Raw genomic sequence first — 20,363 nt, 5'->3', positions numbered from 1 at the left:
GTGTCCGACTCTTCGTGACCCCATGGACCATAGCACGCCAGGCACTCCTGTCTTGCACTGCCTCCCGCAGTTTGGTCAAACTCATGTTCGTAGCTTCGAGAACACTGTCCAACCATCTTGTCCTCTGTCGTCCCCTTCTCCTAGTGCCCTCAATCTTTCCCAACATCAGGGTCTTTTCCAAGGATTCTTCTCTTCTCATGAGGTGGCCAAAGTATTGGAGCCTCAGCTTCACGATCTGTCCTTCCAGGGAGCACTCAGGGCTGATTTCCTTAAGAATGGATAGGTTTGATCTTCTTGCAGTCCATGGGACTCTCAAGAGTCTCCTCCAGCACCACAATTCAAAAGCATCAATTCTTCGGCGATCAGCCTTCTTTATGGTCCAGCTTTCACTTCCATACATCACTACTGGGAAAACCATAGCTTTAACTATACGGACCTTTGTAGGCAAGGTGATGTCTCTGCTTTTTAAGATGCTGTCTAGGTTTGTCATTGCTTTTCTCCCAAGAAGCAGGCGTCTTTTAATTTCGTGACTGCTGTCACCATCTGCAGTGATCAAGGAGCCCAAGAAAGTAAAATCTCTCACTGCCTCCATTTCTTCCCCTTCTATTTGCCAGGAGGTGGTGGGACCAGTGGCCATGATCTTGGTTTTTTTGATGTTGAGCTTCAGACCATATTTTGCGCTCTCCTCTTTCACCCTCATTAAAAGGTTCTTTAATTCCTCCTCGCTTTCTGCCATCAAGGTTGTGTCATCTGCATATCTGAGGTTGTTGATATTTCTTCCGGCAATCTTAATTCCGGCTTGGGATTCATCTAGTCCAGCCTTTCGCATGATGAATTCTGCATATAAGTTAAATAAGCAGGGAGACAATATACAACCTTGTCGTACTCCTTTCCCAATTTTGAACCAATCAGTTGTTCCATATCCAGTTCTAACTGTAGCTTCTTGTCCCACATAGAGATTTCTCAGGAGACAGATGAGGTGATCAGGCACTCCCATTTCTTTAAGAACTTGCCATAGTTTGCTGTGGTCGACACAGTCAAAGGCTTTTGCATAGTCAATGAAGCAGAAGTAGACGTTTTTCTGGAACTCTCTAGCTTTCTCCATAATCCAGCGCATGTTTGCTATTTGGTCTCTGGTTCCTCTGCCCTTTCGAAATCCAGCTTGCACTTCTGGGAGTTCTCGGTCCACATACTGCCTAAGCCTGCCTTGTAGAATTTTGAGCATAACCTTGCTAGCGTGTGAAATGAGCGCAATTGTGCGGTAGTTGGAGCATTCTTTGGCACTGCCCTTCTTTGGAATTGGGATGTAGACTGATCTTCTCCAATCCTCTGGCCATTGCTGAGTTTTCCAAACTTGCTGGCATATTGGGTGTAGCACCTTAACAGCATCATCTTTTAAAATTTTAAATAGTTCAGCTGGAATATCATCACTTCCACTGGCCTTGTTATTAGCAGTGCTTTCTAAGGCCCATTTGACTTCACTCTCCAAGATGTCTGGCTCAAGGTCAGCAACCACACTACCTGGGGTGTACGAGACCTCCATATCTTTCTGGTATAATTCCTCTGTGTATTCTTGCCACCTCTTCTTGATGTCTTCTGCTTCTGTTAGGTCCTTACCACTTTTGTCCTTGATTATGGTAATCTTTGTACGAAATGTTCCTTTCATATCTCCAATTTTCTTGAACAGATCTCTGGTTTTCCCCATTCTATTGTTTTCCTCTATTTCTTTGCATTGATCATTTAAGAAGACCCTCTTGTCTCTCCTTGCTGCTTTTTGGAAATCTGCATTCAGTTTCCTGTATCTTTCCCTATCTCCCTTGCATTTTGCTTGCCTCCTCTCCTCCGCTATTTGTAAGGCCTCGTTGGACAGCCATTTTGCTTTCTTGCATTTCCTTTTCCTTGGGATGGTTTTCGTTGCTGCCTCCTGTATAATGTTACGAGCCTCCATCCATAGTTCTTCAGGCACTCTGTCCACCAAATCTAAATCCTTAAACCTGTTCCTCACTTCCACTGTGTATTCATAAGGGATTTGATTCAGATTATATCTTACTGGCCCAGTGGTTTTTCCTACTTTCTTCAGTTTAAGCTGGAATTTTGCTATAAGAAGCTGATGATCTGAGTTACAGTCAGCTCCAGGTCTTGTTTTTGCTGACTGTATAGAGCTTCTCCATCTTTGGCTGCAGAGAATATAATCAATCTGATTTCGATGCTGCCCATTTGGTGATATCCATGTGTAGAGTCGTCTCTTGTGTTGTTGGAAGAGAGTGTTTGTGATGACCAGCTTGTTCTCTTGACAGAACTCTATTAGCCTTTGCCCTGCTTCATTTTGAACTCCAAGGCCAAACTTGCCAGTTATTCCTTTTATCTCTTGATTCCCTACTTTAGCATTCCAATCCCCTGTAATGAGAAGAACATCCTTCTTTGGTGTCATTTCTAGAAGGTGTTGTAGGTCTTCATAGAATTGGTCAATTTCACTTTCTTCAGCACCGGTAGTTGGTGCATAAACTTGGATTACTGTGATGTTAAAAGGTCTGCCTTGGATTCGTATCGAGATCATTCTGTCATTTTTGAGATTGCATCCCAATACAGCTTTTGCCACTCTTTTGTTGACTATGAGGGCCACTCCATTTCTTCTACAGGATTCTTGCCCACAGTAGTAGATATGATAGTCACCCGAACTGAATTCGCCCATTCCCTTCCATTTTAGTTCACTGATGCCCAGGATGTCGATATTTATTCTTGTCATCTCATGACAAGGGTCACACTTAGTAGATATAGATGCCCCACCTCCTTGTGTGGTTCTCCAGACTGCAGACTCTTCTTTAGTCATTCAAATAAGTGGGATGAATACTGGCAAGGCTCCATGTCACCGGGAACCCTGATTTCTCGAGATTCCTGCATGTGTGGAACCATGCCTGCACATGCCTGCTTGTAGTCATGTCCATCAGGGATGGGCAATGGGGTAATTTCAGTTTCTTTGAATTTCTCATCTTCTCCCCACAATCATAATTTCAGTGTTCCACATTTTTGCATCAGTTTGCAAAGTCCTCATGAAGATTCATCAGCTAATTTCTAAAAATATTCCCATGTTTGTATGCAATTTTGCCAAATTCTTGCAAAGCAATTTCCCCTAACACAAGTATGCTTACCTAGTCAGATGGGTGGCATATAAATATATTATTATTATTATTATTATTATTATTATTATTATTATTATTAGGCACCTTTGTGGGATGGCAGGTCTAGCAAAGGTTGTGACTGAAGGCAGGCAGGCAGGCAGGCAAAACTTATTTTGTAGGTATCAGAATACCATTGGGGGAGTCCCAGAATAAATATATTGCAGTATGCATTTACAGCCATATATATCAATCTCTCGTCTCTCTCCCCCCCCTCCATTTTTTAAAAAAATCACTTTGCATTTCTTACCAGGCAATCTTTGCTGTGTTCCATCTGAGTTAAGATTGCGAGAAACTACTGTAGTGAAAAACAAATTGCTGGCTACGTATCATGGAGGAAGTTTGTCTGATATATCTATCATCTAGCATGGAGACTAGTTTTGATTTACTTTACCCCAGAGCAAAAGAAGCTCTGATTCAAAAGGAGATAGCACTATTCTATGACTCTTAAGTCGCGAGCAAGATTTGACCATTTTAATTTTGGTAAAAAGGTTAGCCCCACCCAAAGGGTACAAAGTTAGAAGCAACACAGTCCTTTGTCTGAAGAGCTCTTGTTGATGCCAATATTTATTGTATTCTATTCTCTCCTCTACTGGCAGGTGAAAGTGTCCTCCTTTATGACACAAAGGCAGCAATAGCAGGCGTACAAGTGAAACTTCCACACTCTTTTCACACTGCATTATGAAGTTTGCACAAAGTGGGAGCAGATATTCACTATTGGTGGTGAAATTTATTTGTTAATTGACTGACGCTGCTATATTGGATGATATTGTTTCTTTAGCAGTAAACCCCATTGACCTCAGATGGAGTTGCTTCTGAGTAGAGATGCGTAGGATTGCGTTAAATGTCTACTGGTGGGCATGTAAGCTAAATGGAGCCTCCATATTTAAAGACAGTATATCTTGGAAAGTCTCCAGCATCTGGTTATACAATAGAGGAGGACTGCTACATTGCTAGTTTATTTAACAAAATTTACACACTACTTAATTGTAAATAAAGCCCCTAAGTGGTTTATAAGTAAAACTTCTGAGCAGTTTACAACTGCTTAGTTAAATTCTGGGTCACCACTGGAGAAAGCAGGATGTTGGAACAAATGTATATATGGTCTGATTCAGCAGGATTCCACTTACAGTACATTGCAATTATGCACTGCTTTGAGTTCTTCATACGATGCCTTGAGATGGGGATCCAGCTAGCATCACCCCCACCTTTCTTGGCCAGGAATGATGGGAGTTGTAGTCTTAGTAATACTTGGAGGGTAATAGGTTCTTCCTTTCTGCACTACAGGTTTCTCAGCGTTATTCAGCCACCTTGCAGCCCATCTCACTGAATTGCTTTGGGATTGCAGTTTCGTATGCGTATTCTCAGCAACGCAGGCATACATGCACATGCTGGGGATTATTTGAGAAGATGCAAATAGAAACTTCCCTAAATTATATTTGACTCTACGGATGGGCTGTATTGGTTTGGACACCTCTGTTTCTAGCAGCTGTGCTAAATTCCCCCAAACAGGATTCTCTCCCCCCCTGTCTATTATTCTAAACAAGATGCGATGGATGAGTTTGGTTACATTTCATTTTGTGATGGCAGAGAAGGAAATTGCTTGAAAATCACCTGCACTTCAACGTCTGGGTGATATTTGTGCAAGATGAAAACTTGTTCAATGGTGGTTTTTATATTGCAACCTGGATTACGCGGGTTGATATTCACAGTCCTATAGTGGCATTGTTTGCAGACTCGAGCAAGGAGTATTGATGTGAATGCCATCTCTTAAATGACTTCTCTTCGGCTGTATTTGTTGTCCCACATTATCCTTTGGCACTCCAATATAAGACTGATAAAACAGAGTCTCACTAAAGGCCACTTTGTAAATTACTTTTTCCAACATGGAGATTAATCTCTGCGGAGGGAGAAGCAGGGGTCTCTTGAAACACACACAAGCAGAGCAATCCTTTGCTTGTCTCCTCAGAAGTAAGTCTCACTCAGTTCGAGAGGACTTACTCCTAGGTTAGTGTGTAGAGAATTGCAGCTTAAAGGTGGAATACTGGTTGTCAGATGGGACGCGGGTGGCGCTGTGGGTTAAACCACTGAGCCTAGGGCTTGCCGATCAGAAGGTCGGCGGTTCGAATCCCTGTGACGGGGTGAGCTCCCATTGTTCGGTCCCAGCTCCTGCCAACCTAGCAGTTCGAAAGCACGAAGTGCAAGGAGATAAATAGGTACCACTCTGTCGGAAAGGTAAACGGCATTTCCGTGCACTGCTCTGGGTCATCAGAAGCGGCTTTGTCATGCTGGCCATCCCTTGGCCAGTAAAGCGAGATGAGCGGCGCAACCCCAGAGTCGTCCACGACTGGACCCTAATGGTCAGGGGTCCCTTTACCTTTACTGGTTGTCAGCAACTACATTTTGAATACAGCAAGAACTTGGGGGCCAGCAATATGGGCCATTCTGATTATCCTATGAGCCAAGACAACAAGTGCTTAAAAACAAAACAAAAAAACTTGTCTCCAATATGGTCAGCTTTGTCTAAGTTTAGGCCTAAGTTCGCCACTAGTGTACATGCTTTAAAAGGTTCCAGGTTCAATTCCCAGCATCTCCAGCTGGGGCTGTGAGTGTCCTGGAAACTAAGAGAGCTTCTGGCAGTCAGTGCATGCATCACTGAGCTAAATGGACCAATGTTTTGACCCGGCATAATAAGGCAGCTTCCAAGGCTCCTCTCCTTTGAGTAGCACTGCCTCTAGAGGGTGTCACAGCTGAAAATTTGCTGGGGCAAACAGACCGGCATGCAGACCACCACAACTTCAAACGGAGCACCAAAGGGAATGTGAGGGAACCTCCTGAATGAAGTGCATTGAGCATCAATGACATAGCTGGGTTGGGGGGCCCAGAGGGGCTGTTGCCCCAGGCGCACATATTTTGGGGGTGGGGTGGGGTGCCAAAATTTAAAGTAAAAATAAACTGCTTTCAGGTTTGTTTGTTTTTTTAAAAACACACAATCAAGTGGTGTAAAAAAATCATGAAATAAAGAATAATAATAATGAAATAAAAAATGAGAAAAAAAGAATAATAAATGAATGATAATAATAATAAAAAAATAAATGGCCACTGCCGCTTCCCTCTCCCTGCTGAGAAGACCTGACCCCACCACCATTACCACTGCTGCCTGGCCAATACTTGCCTTGCCCTGGACCCTGGCAACATACGCTACGCCACTGTTGAGGATGTGCTGTGGTCCTGGAACCAGCTGATAACCTGTAGGTGCCTCAGCTGATTACTTCTGTTACCCACTGCATCTCGGCTCTCACATAGGACTGAGCAGGGGAAGCAGAGGAGGGGGTATCTCTGAGAGAGTCTGTGAGGCTGTCCAGCATCCCTAGGAACAGTCACAGTGTTTTTTTCTCTTTGGAGTAGTGAGCCTGGCTTTCTAGGTAAAGACGTGTGCGTCTATCATCATTTCCTATGCTGATAGCTCAATCAGCCTTGCAACACCCCACCCCACCCGCCAATGTTTCAGGTGGGCTGTTTATAAAACAACGTTTAAGTTACGACACTTGCACACCTGTTTGATTTAACATTAATTGGGCAGATGTTGGTGATGTCTTTGAAAAAAAGGGGGGGGAGCATCACTGATATTTAAAACTTTGCAAAATTGCTTCAGGAAAGGAAGAGGGATTGTGATGTCCCAATTGTCGGGAGCACGAGAAGATGGAGCATTGTGGATGCAACACACAGCTGGAAGTCAAGAGACCAGAGTTGCATTAAGGTAAGCAATACAAATGCCACGTGCATGAGTCATAAAGGAGAACAGGTTAGTTTGACCAAGATTTCCCAGATGTAGCATCTGAATTCAAGTGAGTCGATACGTGTCCTTCTTGAGACATCTTGGATGGATTTCTGAACAATCTTGAAGATGCTCCATTCATTATAATTTTCTTACAGAGAGGATCTCTAAGAAGGAAAACCTGTGTTTATCGTAATACATGGAGTGTAGCACAAGTGGTTGTGGCTTTTTCACTTATGCCCAGCTGCTGCATTCATGACATATAAGAAATACTCATGCGATGCTTTGCGCAGTTTGGTAAGCACATGTTTTCCTAACTGGAGATGAATCTCAGCTAGAAAACTGAAATCTGTGAAGTAGTCTTTAGTATCTATCTATCTATCTATCTATCTATCTATCTATCTATCTATCTATCTATCTATCTATCTATCATCTATCTATCATCATCTATCTATCATCTATCGTCTATCTATCTATCATCTATCACCTCTATCTATCTATCTATCTATCTATCTATCTATCTATCTATCTATCTATCATCTAATCTATCATCTTTCTATCTATGTATTTTGCATAGCCAAATTTGGGCACATAAAATAAATCAACACCACACACCTTTCTGTGCTCTGCTGCTCACTGCCTGCCTTACCCAGTGCTCGACCTCACTACTAAAATGGAATGTCCACCTGTAAAATGGTACCATTTAAAATGCAATCCTGTAAGAGGACAGGATGGCAGTGTAATTTTCCACCATATATGTGAGCAACTAAATGTATATTTATATTGCTCCCACATCCCTCAAGAAGACTCTAGAGCCAGCATATTGGTGGAATGGTTATATTTATTGAAATATAATAAGATTTGCAAATAAAGAGCCAGTAATGAAGTGTGGGCTTGTGGGTTTATTTGTCATACTGAGGGCAGCATCTCCTGGGCATGTCAGCCACTGCCACTCAGTGGCTTCCCAGCCAAGGACTGGGTGAACTTCTCGTGCCTTTGCTAGGTGAGCCTTGGAGTATGATGGTTGATGGTATCAAAGCTCTGCAGCAAAGCAAGTGAAGTGGACACCCAAAAGTCTCCCAAGCCTGCCGAACCATATCATACCTGCAAAGAGCAGCCACTAGTCAAAGGGGAAGACCTCGGCAGTGATCCAGGCACCCTCAGGGACCCTCGTCCTTCTGATTGGTTTTGGATCAATACAGCTTAATCTGAAGCTCTATTTCAGGGGTGGCCAACTCCCAAGGGACTGCGATCTACTCACAGAGTTAAAAGGACACAGTGATCTACCCCATTTTGGGGGGTTCAGGTTGTTGAGCTTTTTTTTAGGGAGGAAAGCCCAGTTTGGGGGGGGGGTTCAGGTCAAAGTTGTTGAGCTTTTTTAGGGTAGTCAAAGTTGTTGAGCTTCTTTGAGGGGAGCCAGTGATCCACCAGTGATCTACCACAGACGTCCAGTGATCTACCGGTAGATCACGATCTACCTGTTGGACGTTCCTGCTCTATTTGAACCTCCATGTCTCAGGCAACAATGGTGACAAAAGGCTATGCCACAAGACATCTGCTTCATCATGAATTTAACATGATACTTTTTATCATTTTTGTTAACCATACAGAAACCCACTGGATCAATGGCGAAACATAAACAAGAAGGAGGCAGAGAATATTCTGCTTGTTCTGCCATTGCACTTGGCTCCGTTAACTCCGGTGGAAACAGGGCAGTGACCAATATCATTTCTGATAGGGAATCTGTCTGATGGCAAGAAAACTTTGCTGCAGGAGATCAGAGTCTGCTTCAAACCAGATTGCCCCTCTGGAAAAGCAAAGGCAAAAAGATCCATCCCAATCCCTCCTCATCTGTTTGTTTCAGAATGAAAAAGACATTGGAAATGCCAGACATGGAATTCCACATGCACAGAGCCTGCAACTTTCCAAGGAGACATTTTTCCTTTGGACATTACAGTCCTATATTGCCGGTTGGACCCAGAAATAATTGCATGGGCTTCTGACATCAATAGTCATTCTCCTGGTGTTAGCATTCTCCACCTAATTTTCAGCTGTGAAGTCCAATGCTTTCTTCACAGTCTCACTAATCTTTTTGCAACATCCAGAAGAGGAAATTTGCTGGACGCATACTGTGAACATTCAACAATTCAGCAGAATGAGATCTGGGTTTTACATCTTGCCTTTGACGTCCAGCAAAATCAGGGTCTGTATACTCAAATAAATAATTAAGTCCCAATTAATTCAGATCTCATTCCTAAAATCATAATCTGTTTGCAAATCCTGAGTTTGTTCTTTTCTGAAATGTCTTCTGACATCTAACCTATCCAACAGTTTACATGTAGCCAACTTTTGAAAGCCACAACTGCTCTTGGAACCAGCTGACTTCTTGTAAAAAGTTTTGATCTTAATTGGCAGCTGAGGCCCCGCAAGCCTTATAGATGCCAGTTTGCAACGCATACTATGGAACATTACAACGTGCAGTTCAGGACTTCTGTAAACTAGAAGGCAAAATGCTTTATAAGTACTAATAACTGAGCTGTGTTGCAAGAGTTTTCTTTTGATCTAACCAACACAGATCACTCGGACAGCTTGAATTGTCAGTAACACTGTTTAAGGAACGAAGGTGAAACTGAGAGCCCCTCCAGATGGCCTGTTTATTGAGCATTCCTGATTTGCTTGCGCAAAGCTAATGCAGAGGTTAGATTATATCTGGTCTTTATCGAGCCTTCATCTGGATTTGCTCATGCAGATGTTATACTGCAATGAGCATTTGTCCGGCATCCATCCTGATTTCTTTCTTTCTTTCTTTTTGTTGGATGTTTATATGCTTTCCTATTAGTCACCCATTCACCCCCTTTTCAATGCAGTTCCCCATCACTTACCGAACCACAAAGGGAAAGATTCTCTTTTAAAGTAGATTTGTTGTACTAGGGCAACAAAGCCCTTTAATACATTTTAACTGCAGAGGCCTAAGGTTCTAGCATATATTCCCCCCCCCCATCCTATGATTTTTCCAAGCACCTGAGGGGGGTTCTCTTTCTCTCCGATTTCACCACCACAACAATGTTGCGAGGTAGGTGAGTGAGCTCTTATGGTTGAATGGGGATTTGGATGTGGGCTTCCTCGATCCTAGTCTGACACTCTAACCCCTAGGCCAAACTGATTGGAGCATTGATGTGTGTCGAGATCTTTTCCCTGGATGGCCAACTTACCTAGTGGTTATAGGCATGTTGTAATGAATATGGTCCCATCTGTGCTATGCATTCAAAGCATTATCATACCCCTTTGAACAGTCACAACTTCCTGCAAAGCATGCTGGGAATTGCAGCTTTTTTGTTTGCTGCTGGCGCTGTGCTCTAAACCACAGAGTCTAGGAAGGTCGGCGGTTCGAATCCCCATGACGGAGTGAAGCTCTTGTTGCTTGGTCCCTGCTCCTGCCAACCTAGCAGTTCGAAAGCACGTCAAAGTGCAAGTACAGTGGTGCCTCGCAAGACGAATTTAATTTGTTCCGCGAGTCAATTTGTTTTGCGAAGAATTCATCCTGCGAATCGCGGTTTCCCATAGGAATGCATTGAAATTTCTTTTTTTGCCCATAGGAACGCATTAATTAAATTTCAATGCATTCCTATGGGAAACCGTGATTCGCAAGACGAATTTTTCGCAAAACAAATTCATCTTGCGAGTCACCATCACATTGCAAGACACATTCGTCTTGCGAAAAATTCGCCTTGCAGGGCATTCGTCTTGCAAGGTACCACTGTAGATAAATACTGTAGGTACCGCTCCGGCGGGAAGGTAAAATAGGTACCGCTCCGGCAGGAAGGCAAATGGTGTTTCCGTGTGCTGCTCTGGTTCTCCAGAAGCGGCTCAGTCATGCTGGCCACATGACCTGGAAGCTGTACGCCGGCTCCCTCGGCCAATAAAGTGAGATGAGCGCCGCAACCCCAGAGGCGTCCGTGACTGGACCTAATGGTCAGGGGTCCCTTTACCTTTAAGAGCAGTTGGGAGACCCCTATTCCCTACAGACAACTACAATTCCCAGAGTGGAGTCACAGACAAACTCTCTTCCCAAGTAACTCTGGGAAACTGGAGCTCTTTGAGAGAAATAGGGGTCTTCCACAGCTCTTAGTATGTGTAACAAATGACTGCTCACAGAATTTATTTTGGCGGGAGCAGACCACGGCTGTTTGAAGTGGTTCCATACTGCTTCGCATGCACAGTGCAGATGGTGTCTGCACCTTGATAAATAAACTGCTGCACTTGTTTCGTAAGGCATCACTGTGATACACAGCCTATCGAACAGATATGCACATGAAAGTGGAACACCTGCAGTTTAAAGGGAAATGTCATAGTCAAGATCCGCTGCTTACTAATCTGGCTTGTTTCCTTTCAGTAAGAGGAAGAGTGAACATGCAAATGGATTAGTTGGAGAAGAGCCTCATATTTTTCTATTCCAAGATGATTTCTGGGATGTTGTGTGTGCATGTTGTTTTTTTCCCTGGGAGGGGTTGTTGTTAAAGATAGCAAACTTAGCATGTTGAGTGAAGGGTGTAAACAATATATTGGGGACTGTTAACGGGATGCAGTCATAACAAGCCATCCAAATTTCCATAAATAACACATCACCCATTTAACTACTAATTTATTATTCCAATTCTGATCTCCAAATTACTCAAAACGAGCTGCTTAAAACACACCCGTAAGATCGACTAATCTCGAGCAGCCTTCAAAGCCCTGCATCCAAATCAAATATATCAGCCTATTGTGGAGCAATCAGTTTGCTATTATAACAAAAAATTAGGGCAGGAAAAATAAACCTTTTGCAGTGAAATCAGCCGTATGAAGCGAAATTCCTTTTGAAAGTCCCCTGGAAAAATCACAGCCTGTACACCGAATTAGGCGAGTAAAACAGCAGGCAGTCATTAATGACTAGGGCCACTGTTTTGATTATGCCCTGGTAACATGTTAGAATTTGCAAGATGTATGGGTTGAAAGAAATTATAGATCCTGGAGAGAAAAGATACCTAAGCTTTCCTACCTAAAGGCTTAATGTAAGGGGGCTGCCAGATTTTGAATACAAGTGATTACGTGACAGACTCACTTAAAACCTTCCTGCATGCTTTAGAATCACGGTTCTTTTCTGGAAACAAAAAAGCCCTTTGCAGGCTAATTATTTTGTATTCTTGGGTTAATTTCTCTCTCTCTCTCTCTCTCCCTTTTTTGAAAAAAAAGAATACCGCCCTCTCAAACACTATATTTTTGGACTCTGAGTTGTCAAGTGGCTGGACAAAGCAGTGTTAAAAATTCAACGACTCTAATTACTAGCTGAGCAGTATAAAAACCTCTGAATAAATGTCAGTCGAGGAGATAAGCTCTTATCTTAATCTAATGGCTCCACAGACTTAATTTGTCAGGCCGGCCTGGTTGATGAAAAACAGGTTTCTATTCTCCAGCGTTTGCAGCAACCATCTTTCCAAATCTTTGAAGTTGGATAGCAATCCCGGCAGCAGCGGAGCCGTCTGGCAAAAATCTGGTGACCAAGCCAATTTAATTCCTATTGTCCTATTACACTAATTAATGTTGCTCTGCCTACACTGGTGCAAGGGAGACAAAAATGAAGCCAATTTATTTTTAGATTTGTTACATTCTGGGCTAATTGCTCTCACCCCATATTTCCTCCCCTCTGCAACGTGTTAATCATTTTGGGTCCCTTCTGGCATCCGAGAGGGGCAGGGTTTTAAAACTAAGGCCTTTTTAAGGAAGCACTCGGAGAGTTCAGGGCAATAAATTCCAGTTTCTTGAGAAAGTAAGGAACTTTGACATGTGTGGGTGGGTTCCTTCTGAACACAAGGGATGTATGGGATACCCCAGTGATGACTGTATCCTTTGAAACCTCTTTCTTAAGGGGGATTTTAACATATTTAGAGCTGAGGACAAACCAGTGTCAACAACAATTCATGCCAGGCAATTAACAAATGAAAAGAGCTGGCTTTTCAGTTAATGTTTTGTGTTGTTCCTTTCCTGTGGTGTTTTCACCAAATCAGCTGTGGTCCAGGGTAACTTCAAAGGATCGGTGTGAATATTACAGCATTCTGGATAAAACTGGAAAAAGACCACTTGCTTTAAAAACAACAACAACCTACCAGGGTCTTCTTTTTCTGATGCTTTGGGGATTTCAAAAAGTGTGGTGTAGGATGGGCAGAGGAGAGGAGATTATGCTAGTTCCATGGAAGAGGAAAACGGGGCTGCATTTTTTTTTGGGGGGGAAATAATTTATAATCTCCTCTTTTATGTGGGTGTAGCTGCGGAACTTTTAGTGGAATGATAACTGGCATAAAACCGGAGTAATGGAGTGGAGAATCAGACACATATTTTTTTTGTAATTAATGATGTGACCTCAAAACTGCAAAGCTACACTGGTCACATGTGTGAGAGCCTAGGCGGCAGCTGCTTATTCCTGGGAAAGAATAAAGCAGTTTGAAAGAACCAGCGAGATCATTGCGCTTCCTATTATTATGAATAATTGTCCTTGTTATGCTTTTTTAAAATGTTCTTATGATTGTCTTATTTGTTCCATTTTCTCACACCCTTCCTCTTCAGAGCTCAGCTTATCGTTTGGGGGAAGTGAGGAAAGTGAGGTTATCCTGTGGGTTTCATGCTGAGCGGAGATTTTATGACACTTATCTGCAAAGGGCTTCCCAATATTTTACATTTTCCTTTGTCCTCATAACAATCACCTATATAAATAAAAAAGGCAGTTCCCAGGTCCTGCCTCTGTGCTGCCTTCTAGCGCAGAAGTGAGAACACTTTTTCTCTCGCCACCCCCTGGGCCAAATCTGTACCTGCCCAATCCCTCCTGGGTCAGATTTGACAGGTGCCTGGTACCACCCACCTGTCAATCACCTGCTGCTACAATGAAATCAGGTGGCAAGCCTCTTTGAAGGCTGGCTCTGGGATCGCAAAGGGGTTTGCATTGAAATCACTGCTAAAGATGGTCCCCTCCCCTCCATTTTAGCAGGGGTTGCAATGCAAATTCCTTCCTGATCCTAGAGCAAGGCATTCTCCCACTGCCCACCAGCTGATCAGAACCAGTTGTTTCTCTCTGTTTCATCAGGGGGGGTTTCATGCAAATCCTTCCTTGAACTTGGGGCAAGGCACACTCAAACAGCCCACAGGGCCAAGTTGATTGATGATGGAAGGTCCTATCTTGTCATGTGAACAAGCTGTTATAGGCTGGAATCAGATATTGGTATTCTTGAGCATGCCAACCTTGGGTCCCTCTACAATTGAGTAGCTTTGCCCAAGGGTTTCCTCAAATCTGGAACAGCCTGGGGTTGCAATTGGAGGTAAGAGAGAGAGAGAGAGAAAGAGAGCTTTGAGTCACCATTTTCAATTCCCCAGGGTCCTGGCAGCTTGTAGCCAGCCATTTATGCTACCAAGGAAAGGCAGAGGAGCATGCACTGATGTAGAAGCAGGTTCATGGAAGGGACTTTGCCAGGGCTTCAAATGGGGAAGCAGCTGAGGAGGCAATACCTGTCAGTTAACCAACAAACTATGTACACCAGTGTTTGGGGCAGGGTTCCCATCACTATGTCCCTGTTCCCAATCTGTCTGCTTTCTCCCAGACAAGTCAAAAGCTTCCAACGACATTTGCAGGGCAAATATTGAAATATACGGTGCAGTCATACCTCGGTTTAAGTACGCTTTGGTTTGAGTACTTTCAGTTTAAGTACTCCATAGACCTGTCTGGAACGGATTAATCCACTTTCCATTACTTTCAGTGGGAAAGTTTGCTTCAGGTTAAGTACGCTTCAGGTTAAGTACGGACTTCCAGAACCAATTACACTCATACTTCGGGTTAAGTACGCTTCGGGTTGAGTACTCCGCAGACCCGTCTGGAACGGATTAATCCACTTTCCATTACTTTCAATGGGAAAGTTTGCTTCAGGTTAAGTATGCTTCAGGTTAAGTACGGACTTCCAGAACCAATTATACTCATACTTTGGGTTAAGTACGCTTCAGGTTGAGTACTCCGCAGACCCGTCTGGAACGGATTAATCCACTTTCCATTACTTTCAATGGGAAAGTTTGCTTCAGGTTAAGTATGCTTCAGGTTAAGTACAGACTTCCGGAACCAATTGTGTACTTAAACCGAGGTACCACTGTACTAGTAATTAGTGAAACAAATGGTTGGATACAAGAGGATGGGATTTATCGGCAGATCTAGGTAACACAGGCGCAGGGAAGCCTTTCTCAGACTGCAGGCTGCATTCCCTCAGGCAACTCTCCGGGGGTTGCAGGTCGGTGGTGGGTAGAACCAGAGCCAAACTAGGCCAAGTCAGATGTCAAAGTAGGCAGAGGAACAGATGTGTCTCTGACCTTTCCGCAGTGAGCCAAATTCCAGGAAGCACATTCCAGTTCACTACATTCCAGCCACACCCAAGTCCGAGGTTTCTGCACTAATTCCCGCTCTGCATCTCTCCATCCTCCAGCCAGGTGACCAAGAGAACAGCTGAAGCAGCTGGGAAGAGAGAAGAGGCGTTCGGGGATTGTATAAGCTGCGTGTCCTTGTCTCTCACTTTGATCCTTTTACGTGAGTTGTATGTTTTGTGGTATTTTAGGCATCGGGACTCGCCCTTATTTTGACTGATTTTAGTTTAGCAATTCTTTATTGTAACGGATAAGTGTAAACTGTTTAATTATTATTTGCTGACATTTAATTCCACTGTTTACTATTAGATTCTAATGGGTTATTGAATATTGCTTTAAGTGATACAAGTTGTTTATTTTAAAGCTATTGTGACTTTTTTTGTATTGGAGCAGATGGTTATTATTTATGTTTGACGTTTTATTGTGTTTTTATTTGTGTTCAAAGCCTCACACAGTGGCTGGGGTCATTCCTGCTAAATGGTTCATGCCAGCATGATGATGATGATGATGAAGAAGAAGAAGCAAGGACACATTCTAGCCAGCCAAAAGTGCTTGAGAGAGACCATGGAGGGCAGCCAAAAATGGTGTGACCTTCGGAGAGTCCTGAGGGCCAGACAGAAAAGCTTGGAGGGCCATATTTAGCCCCTGGACCTGAAGTTCCCCACCCTTGTTATAGGGTACCGGTTGCGTCTCAACCATGTGAAGGCTATTCTCAATGCTTTGAACATTCCCTTCTGATCACCCAGTCCTGTTTGCTTGGAACTCAGGATTCTGTCGAAATTAATATCTATCTCTCTATCTAAACACACACCTGAGTTTTATAAACCTGTTTTTCATTATGATGCTATCTTCGGACTCTCAGTTACTGAGGCTGCAATCCTAAGCAAATTTACCAGGGAGTAACCTCCACTGACCACAGAAGGATTTACTTCCAGGTAAAAATACATGTAGGCTTGTGCAATGAATTGCACCATGAAAAGCTGATAATGGCACACCTTGGTCTTTTGTAGTTGCTGTTTTTAACCTTGGGACAGAAAAAAAGTACTGATTACTGTTCGCCAGTAATTTCATCAGCAGCTTAAAAGGACTAAGGTGGAAAGTAATTCAGAATCCATGCCCTGGGCATTTTTCGACCAAATATTTCACTAAATGATTTATGTTGATTTAAGTTAGGGCCATCAATTGGAGTGGGATTTTCCAAGGAGACTCCTGGCTACACATTCTCCCTATTACCTGTCAGGTTTCTAAATCCTAGGACGTTTGGCACGCCATTGAAAAGAAAATGAACACATTAAAGTAAAAATTTCAAAGGCGCATTTGAATCCCTTCTCCTCCATGAAATCCCAAATATTGATCCAATCAAATAAATCTCATTTCCATGATCCCATTCTGAGAGGGAATCTTCAAGCTGCTTATTATTACTGTGGTTTGTCACATGATTCTGCCTGAACAAAAAGCCAGGGAGTTTTTTTTCTAAAAAATAAGGCTGTCAAAAGTAGAAATTCACAGATAATTTTCACTGACCAGGCAACACTGATAGACATAGGTTTGGTTTAGATGTAACACTAAACCAGGGCAGGGAACCCTGTGGCTGTCCAGCTGTTGCTACAACTCCCATCATCTCTGACCATTGACTTAGAACATCTAAGGCTCCCCATCCTTTTGCTAATCCATGATTTGATGTTATAAAAACAAAGCTAGTCTAGGAAGTTCTCCCCTCTGCTCCTCTGAAGTGGCTGTCACGAGGTCAGAAACCCTTCACTTCCATCTCGTTAATTTTCCAATACAGTCATACCTCGGTTTAAGTACGCTTCGGTTTGAGTACTTTTAGTTTAAGTACTCCGCAGACCCATCCGGAACGGATTAATCCACTTTCCATTACTTTGAATGGGAAAGTTTGCTTCACGTTAAGTACGCTTCAGGTTAAGTACAGACTTCCGGAACCAATTGTGTACTTAAACCGAGGTACCACTGCACAAAATAAAGCAGCAGAACAATAGGCCGATGCAGTCAAATAACAATTTAGCTCCATCAGCCACTATAAGGGGCTGGTTTGCACTAACCATAGTTTAGATTGACCTCAGGATTGGATGGCACAACAAAGGACGCTTAAACAGCAAAAGTGAAAGGGTTGTGGCTGTGCTGGGAGAGAAGCAAGGGAGAGGACTGCGTGAGCCTGGGGGTCGGGGTGAACGGAGATGAGCCTCGTTCTCTTAATGCTGAACTGCATCGGAGCCAGACCTTCTGGCAAATCATTTTCAAACAGTGGAGCTTTCTCTTAATTCGTATGGTCAGCGTCTTCCTGTGTGCACGCGGTGTATTTGTGCACACATGCAACTACATCTTAGTGCACTAATGCACTGATGTATATTGCTTGCGTTAGCTTTAAATGTTCTTTACCATAAAACTTAATGGTTTTGATGCTGCATACCTAAAAGGAAGCGTTTGTCATTCCCGCTATAAATGTTTGTGCTCAACCGTCTTAATTCACTGTGTCAGATAAGAGGAAATCATGTTAGCATATATTTATGATTTATCGCTCCTATCTAAGCACCGGAGAGGTTGAGAGTGTTCTTCTTCTTTTTAATCTAACAGGAATAGTCAGGTAAAAGCTACGCTGATCAGGCTCTTTGCTGGGGAGGAATAAGAAGCATTGTGCAGGTGATTCCCTGACCTCTAACGTTAGTGTAGGCATATTCCAGCTGATCCACCTCTGCAGAGGGCATTGGGCGGCTATGCTTTCTTTCTTTCCTTGCATGCCAGTAGAAGCCTTGATTACGCAAGGCAGAAAAGGGCCAAGAATTAAAGATATGTCCAAGATAATCAAGGATGGACTAAATATTCCAAGCGGTGCAAGCATTCCATGGATTTTTAAAAATAAAAGTTGGCTGCATGGCTTGGATGTTTTCTAATTCTTTTATAACCGTGCACCAGAATATATATGTATATATATTGGACCAGTCCAGCATTATTCATTTTACAATGCCAGTATTCAACGCTTGTTGTTCTGTATATAAAATTGAGCCCTGCTAATGTTAGATACCAGACCCTCCAAGTATCCCTATTTTCCAGGAACAGTCCTGGATTTACAGAAACCATCCTGGTATCTGATTTGATCCAGGAATGTCCCGCTTTTCCTTAGGATGCCCCTATTTTCACTGGAGAATTGTTGGAGGGGACACCCCAGTTTTCATCGGAGAAATGTTGGAGGGTATGAGATACCATTGCATAATCACTTAATAAATTTTTTCTTTAACGTTAACACTTGTGGTTTATTGAGGTATATTTAACCAATTCCCAAGCACCTAATGATATCAGGTGACCCAGATCTCTATTTCAATGAAGCTGATATTTCACACACACCTGATTCTATATTACTAATCAGTAATATAGAATTAACTCAGTACTGTTTTGTGAACTTTCATCTGACACCGAAGATTCAGATTCTGGTATTATTATTTCTTGAACAGGTTGAAGTCCAGCAATTAAGAGCAGTATGATTTCGAATCCTTTGCACTTGTTATAACTTAAGCTCATCTGCTGTGTGGGGAGCCGTGATCCATCTGAAGTCAAGTGCTTCAGGCTGCAATCCTATGGACACTTATCTGAACTCCAAGGGGGTTTATGTCTGGGCCGGCAAGCCTAGGATTGCACTGTCAAAGTTTCATTGATTTCATCTGGTGAGTTAAGCTCATGCTCAGATCTCCCCCACTGAAATCATTATGTCTTAACGATTACTGCAGAAGTAATATAATTAATAACAGGGGTTAATAATAGCAATATGTAATTACTGTAGAAGTGATATACCCAAATATTCAATATTTGTTCTCTATAACTTAGCTTTATAGTCTAAACAAGGAAGTGGTAAGGGGGGAGGGCAGAATAAAAGTAAGAAAAATAGGTTAAGCTTCACAGAGTATAGAAGAAATAAGGTGTGGTACTCAGCTACCGTGTTTCTCATATTATAAGACACGTCTTATATTTATTTTTTCCTCAAAAAAACACACTATGGCTTATTTTCAAGGGATGTCTTATTTTTTTCCTCCTCCTCCTGCCGTGGCCAGCATTGCTGCTGCTCCTATCACTATGTCTTATTTTCGGGGTATGGCTTATATTCCTTGAATGCTTAAAAATCCTGCTATGGCTTATTTTATGGGGATGCCTTAAAATATGAGAAACAGGGTAAGTGTTGCCAGAGTAAGCCCGATGAAATTAATTGACCTATCTTAGCCATGTCCATTAATTTCAGTGGATCTACTCTGAGTAAAACTTAGCTAACCCATTAATTATCATCAAAATTTCCCTTGTGGGTATATCACCTAAAATGACATAAATACAGTGATACCTTGGTTTATGAACAGCTTAGTTTATGAACAAATTGGCTTAAGAACGCTGCAAACCCGGAAGTAGGTGTTTTGGTTTGTGAACTTTGCCTGGGAAGCAGAACATGTTCCGCTTCCTGTTGAGTGTGTTCCATTTGCAAATTGAGTCCCCTGCTGCTATGGGAAAGCACGCCTTGGTTTAAGAATGCTTTGGTTTAAGAACAGACTTCCGGAACGGATTAAGTTCATAAACCAACATACTACTGTATGTAAATTGCTAACACAATACAGTAGAACCTCTACTTACGACCACCTCTACTTGGGCCTGATCCAAGTTGCGACCGTGGCAAACCCGGAAGTAAATACTGGGTTTGCCGTGATTCATGCACACGCAGAAGCAGCTTCTGCCATTTGCACATGCACGGAAGCAGCAGCAGCCGCCTGCACATGCGCAGAAGCGCTCTGCTGCCAAATGCGGCTGCGCACAATGGTGCTTCTACCAGCAACCCGGATCGACTTACGGACGGACTGCCGGAACTGATTACATCCGTAAGTAGGGTTCCACTGTAGCGTCATTTAATCAAGGGTAGCCAACATGGTGTAGTCAGGCAACCCCGATATGCCATTGTTCTGCAAGTTGTTGACATATTTACATTA

The 20,363-nt window shown here is 42.8% G+C and overlaps 1 long non-coding RNA gene across 1 annotated transcript; it reads left to right on the top strand.

Annotated features, from left to right (window-relative positions):
* The first annotated feature begins 15,416 nt into the window (after positions 1 to 15,416).
* On the top strand, positions 15,417 to 16,231 carry LOC148685009 (uncharacterized). Its single transcript, XR_015950969.1, has 2 exons — positions 15,417 to 15,547; positions 15,830 to 16,231. It is a non-coding gene; the product is annotated as an uncharacterized LOC148685009 (long non-coding RNA).
* Positions 16,232 to 20,363: the final 4,132 nt, after the last annotated feature.

Source organism: Zootoca vivipara, chromosome 7 (genome assembly GCF_965207765.1).
Source record: "Zootoca vivipara chromosome 7, rZooViv2.hap1.1, whole genome shotgun sequence".
In the NCBI taxonomy this organism is placed as follows: domain Eukaryota; kingdom Metazoa; phylum Chordata; class Lepidosauria; order Squamata; family Lacertidae; genus Zootoca; species Zootoca vivipara.
Note: the sequence above shows the minus strand (reverse complement) of the source record. Positions and strands in the feature narration are given on the sequence as shown.